This window comes from Balaenoptera acutorostrata, chromosome 15 (assembly GCF_949987535.1).
Source record: "Balaenoptera acutorostrata chromosome 15, mBalAcu1.1, whole genome shotgun sequence".
NCBI classification, from domain to species: Eukaryota; Metazoa; Chordata; class Mammalia; order Artiodactyla; family Balaenopteridae; genus Balaenoptera; species Balaenoptera acutorostrata.
This window is the reverse complement of record NC_080078.1, coordinates 86,150,636-86,156,640: the sequence shown is the minus strand read 5'-3', so window position 1 is coordinate 86,156,640 and position 6,005 is coordinate 86,150,636.

Genomic DNA, 6,005 nt, shown 5'->3' with positions numbered 1-6,005 from the left:
GGAGTTGGCTGCGACGGTCTCGAACTTCAGAGCGCGCTACCCATCCCGGCGCAGGGCTGGCCGGCTGTGGGCTCCGGCTCTTCTGCTTCCCGCACCACCCCCCTCGCCTCCCCGCCCCCCGGAGGGGCTGGAGCTGCCGCGCAGGGCCTTTGAACCCGGGGCGCACGGGGGTCGCCTCGCAGGCGCGGGGGAGCCGGCCAGGCGCAGGGCCGGGTGCGATGGGTGGGGTGGGGGCCGGGACAGCTGCCGGAAGGCCACGCGCGCGCACACACTCACGCTCACACGCGCGCACACACTCGCATACACACGCACACGCGCGCACTCACGCTCACGCGCCCACGCCGCTGCGTCGCTGCCCGGACCCTGCTGCTCCCACCGCAGCGCAGTGGGAGAGATAAAAGGCTGCGCCTGAATCCTGTCTTTTATCTCTGGGGCTCTGGAAAGCAGCATTTCTCAGCGTTCACCTAATGACACCTTACCCTTGCACAGACCTGCCTGCCAAGGCCCTGGGCGTACTTTACACTCGTGACTCACGGGCACCGGCAGCGTCTCGCCGCCTCTCCCGGGACCTCAGAGCTGGTGGGTTTGGGCAGCAATCAGGGGCAAAGTCAACCAAGAAGTAGAGCTAGCGGTCCTGGGGTGTCCCTGACTTGCTCACAGCCCCCTGCACGGGGGAGGTGGCTTCGGTGAGAAGCAGGTTCCTCTCCCAATCGTGGTCTTCCCACCCCACGTGTGGGAGGCTCTCCCAGCTCACCTGAGACTGGTCTCCTGCCCTGAGCAGCACAGGAGAGAGGGTCGGTTAATTTCCTTGTTAAACACCCCCTTTGCTGAGAACTGTGCCTGCGCATAGGAAGTACTCAAGAAAGATTTGTCGATGAATGAATGAATGAATGAAAGAATGAATGAATAAATGCTTCCCATGGACTCCGCCCTGGACTGCTGACCTCTGAGCACACTAAGAAGCACTTAGAGCCCCTCCCTGGCCAGAGTTCCCCGACCAGAGGGAAGGATATAAAGAAAGGCAGTGCTCCAGGTGGCATCGGTCACTTCCCTTTTGGCCACTGCCTACCCCATCAGCTTGGACTGGATGGGAGTTGGCTTCCCTGAAAACCCCAGGTAGGGCAAGGAGTCACAGGCCACACAGAGGAAGATAAACAGGTCTGAGGCCCCGGAGTCACTCCTCATGTCGCAGGGTACTTGTGGTGACTTGAGCACGTCCACCAATCCTTTGACACTCCTCCCACAAAAGACGCAGTCGAGTACCACCCCACTCCCCTTCAGCCTGAATGACCCGCTTGGAAAAAATAGAAAGCAGCAGAGGTGACATGAGTGCCTTTGGAAACAAAGTCATAAAAGGTGGTACAACTCCCACGTGGCTCTCTCTCTTGGGATCCTGGTCCTCTGAATACAGCCGCCATGCTGGGAGGAAGCCCAAGCAAGCCCACAGAGAGAAACTGAAGCCTCGCAGACAACAGCCCATGCCAACCACTGTGTGAATGAGTGAACCTTGAGGTGACTGGAGCCCCCAGCCTTGAAGACTTCCAACTGAGGACTAGCCATCCTGGCTCTGTGCCCTGTCTGAATTCTGACCCACAGAACCCATGGGCATAAGAAATGGTTGTTCTACACCACTCTACTTTGGGCAATTTGTTATAGAGCTGTAGTAACTAGAAAGGTACCCAAGTCCCCAGAATTGAGCTGATGCGTAAATTTCTCCATCACCTCCAACCCCCTTCCATCCTACCCAGTCCCTGAGTCCAAGTCAAGGTGTGGAGAGGGAGAGATACCATCTTTAAAGGTCATTTGTCACCAAACAGGACAAATACTCTACAGGGGCCTCTTCTTCATTTTCTGTGTTGCGTGTTTTGAAAATTAGAAAAGCCCACGAGTGGGATTATCTTCTGCTCCTGCCAGGCTAGAATCTGGATCACTTTGTTATTATCTCTCTCCTTGGACTTCAAATATTCATCACCTACAAAATTAAAAAATCTTGGATTGGGGGATGGCTGGAGAAATAGAAAATACAGTATACTAATCAGCTAAAAAGAGAAAAGGGGTAGAGGGCAGTTTCCTGGTATATTCAGACACAGGAGATGTCAGAGCTCTTGGACCACTCAGTGGGTCTGCTGCCTTCCACAGCTTGGACCAAAACCTGCACCACCTGGCTGAGCCTGCAAGGCACGCGTAGCTACGGAATACCAGCATGGCACTGGCCCGTCCTCAGAGTGTTCTAATCTAGTTGAGAGAAGGAGAGTATGGTCAGCTGGAGAGTCAGAAGAGTGAGAGTTTTAATTGGTCCTTCCAGCAACCTGAGGACCATGTTGGAGGTGTACCTGACATGACACGCAACAGCAGTTGTGCACAGGTGAGAAAGGTCTCCCCTTCTCTGCTCCTTCAGTCCTTCTGACTGTGCCCAGGGAGCTCCTCAGTTGGGTGTGTATTTAACGTTCTAACAATCTCCCATTTTTGTACTTAGAGTCTTGGGCAGGCCACAGAATCTAGCTAGGATTTTTTCTCGTTTTTTTTTGTTGTTGTTGTGCTAAAATACGTATAATGTAAAATCTACCATCTTAACCGTTTTTCAGTGTACAGTTCAGTGGCATTAAATCCACTCATAATGTTGGGCAACCGTCACTAGCACCCATTTCCATAACTCTTTTCATCTTGTTAAAGTGAAACGCTACACCCGTTAGACGTTAACTCCCCATCCTCCCCTCCCCAGCCCCTGGCAACCACCATTCTACTTCAGTCTGTCTCTGATTTTGACTACCCTAAGTACCTCATGTAAGTGGAATCATACAGTGTTTGTCCTTTTGTGACTGGCTTATTTCACGTACCATAATGTCTTCAACATTCATCCATGTGTCAGAATTTCCTTCCCTTTTAAGGCTGAATAATATTCCATCATATAGATAGACTACATTTTGCTTATCCATGCATCTGTGAATAGACGCTTGGGTTGCTTCCATGTTTTAGCCAATGTGAATAAAGCTTCTTTGAACATGAGTGTACAAATATCTCTTTGAGACTCTGCTTTCAGTTCTTTGGGGGAGTATACCCAGAGGTAGAACTGCTGGGTCATTAGGTAATTCCATTTTTAATCTTTTGAGTAACTACCATACCATTTTCCACAGTGGCTAAACCATCTTAGATTCCCACTAACAGTGCACAGGAGTTCCAATTTTTTCGTACTCTCCCCAACATTTGCTATTTTCTGGGTTTTTTTTTTTTTTTTATAATAGCCATCCTAATGGGTATGAAGTGGTGTCTCATTGTAGTTTTGATTTGCATTTCTCTAATGATTATTGATGTTGAGCATCTTTTTGTGTGTTTATTGGCTATTTGTATATGTCTTCTTTGGAGAAATGTTTATTCAAGTCCTATGCCCATCTTTTTTTTTTTCTTTTTTGCCTCAGCATGTGGCGTGCAGGATCTTAGTTCCCCTACCAGGGATTGAACCTGCGCGCCCTGCAGTGGAAGCACAGATTCTTAACCACTGGACTGCCAGGGAAGTCCCCTATGCCCATTTTTTAATTGGACTGTTTGGGGTTTTTTGTTATTGCTGTTCCACTTAGGACTTTGTAACATTGTTTTCATTGCATTTAAGTTTATATTTATCTTTTACTTATGGCATGTGTGGTAGTAATATAAATTCCTTTCTAAATTAATTTAAATTTTAAAAATGGAGATGAGCTGGAGAAGCTGGGTTGTGTCCTGATTTGAGCCCCTGGATCCAACTGGGCCTGAAATCCACACTATCCCTGTACTTTTCATTTGTAAAAGCTCATAGTTTCTTGTTTTTTTAAGTTTATTTGGAATTCTGTCACTTTCACCCGAAAAAAATCCTGGCTGGAACACTACCAGTCTTCCTGGGCTCCAGGCTACGCAGTATGCAAAGGAAACATACAATTCACAAGCTGGTGGTGAGGGTTTTAATCATTGTTTTGCCCTATGATAACACAATTTGTACTATCATTATCCTCATTTTACAGATGAAAAAATGAAGGCTCAGAAAGGTTAAGGTGAATGCTCTACAATCACACAGTTGTTAAGAGACAGAGTCAGTATTCAAATTCAGTTCCATCCAATATCAGGGACACAGTTCATAACCATGAGGCAGCTCTGCTTCTAGATCTCATACCCTGTGTTTATAATCACACCCATTTTCCTCTGTGTGTCATCGACGAGTCATTGCTTCTCCAGTTGTCTTGTTTCTTTATTCCCATAATCTCTGATGAAAGGTCATGGGAAGGAATGGTGACCGCATGCCTCCCCCGCAGAGGACACTAAGGAAGGGTCCTTCTCCCCCTCTCAAGTCTCCATCCCTCCTTAGTCACCCTTTGCTGTCTCTGCCATCAAATGCCCCCCTAAGAGAAGTGATATATCAGGACACTTCTAGGACTCAGCCAACTGCATGGCTAGGGTCCTTCTGTTTATTTTTCATCAACATTTTCCAAGCTGGTAGATGTGTGGATGTATCTTTGAGACTGTACCTCTCGCTTAAATTTTGACTTGAAATCCAGCTGTTAAGAATATTGGGATTTATCTAGATAAGCATCCCCTCAAGATGCCTCTTCATGTGCTTTATGACTCTTTTGAAGATTGTTTTCCCTTAAAATTAGGGGATTTAAGTGAGAGTAACATAATACGTTATGTAGTTTTCCACTATCCTGGAGTTTCTTCCTCTCGCCTGGCCTCATCAGTGGAAACCCTGAACTTGACCAGAAATCAGATAATTAAGTGCTTTTCCATGCTGCCCAAGTCTTAGCTGTGCACCTCCCCATCTTCCTGTGGTCACTGGGATCCACTGGAGGAGGTACCAGGCTCCAAATTCCTTGCTTTAAAAGCGACATAAATTGTTTTTCAAGTTCTCAGTGAAATAAAATTACCACAATGCATTCCAAACTTCAGCCCTGCCAATTCCGTGTGCTCAAGGGCTAAAAGAAATTAGTCAATCCCCAAAAGAAATCTGACAGCGAGTCTAAAAAAATTCGTTTAAAAAAGTTTTTTTCTGTGTTTTCTGTTACGGATGCTTGCTGTTGCTGCCCCTTAGGCATCCCGTTCCTCCAGCTCTGGTTCGGACTACATCTCCCCCTGGAAAACAGCTTCTCCACACACTATATGGTTTGGGGGGGGCTGCAAGACCAGGTTTGTGTCTCTGGATTATCCAATCAGAGCATCACATCATATTTGAGATAGGCAGGCCTCCAGAATTGTAAGATAATAAACTTGCTTTGTTTTAAGCCGCTATGTTTGTGGTCATTTGTTACAGCAGCGAGAGGAAATTAACACAATCTTGAATACAGTGATTGGTTCGGATATAAGCCCGTGAGCTAAGACCAGCCCTATCAGAGCCAATGGGATTCAGTTCTGGGACTTTGAGTGGGACACTCTTCTCTTTTTCCATGGAGGTGCTGAGGGGACCAGATGGAAGCTTGGAGGTGCTGGCAGCCATCTTGTCACCATGAGTGAAAAAGTCTGTCCACGAATGGAGCCAATATGAAAAGAGCAGAAGTACAAAGTGGAAGTGGGGAGATGAGACTAAGTCTTGAGCCCCGGATGCAACATGGTACACTAGACTTTTCACCTCCTTCACCTCATCAGCCGCTACATTCCCATCTTTGTTTAAGCCAGTTCAAATTAGGTTTCTGCCACTGGCAGTCAAAATCATACTGATATATTTTGTCTTAACTCATGGTGACATGGGAGTCAGTTGTCAAGACAACTGATGCAGGGGTGAGGGATCAGTGGATAGCAACTGGCAGTAGATATGGCTACTGGTGGTTGCCTCAAGAAAGAGTAACAGGATGTCATGCTGGTTGACTTGGTTGGGAATGAGAAGGGCTACCAAAATAAATATTTTAAACTTTTCTAGAACATCTGAGGTTCCATACTTCTAGCAGGCAAAAGACATGAGTGCCTGTTCCAAAACCATTTCTTGTGGTAGCAGGAACTACACAGGAGGGGGTGGGAGAGCTAGCTGAACCGTGAAGCAGCATGTTATG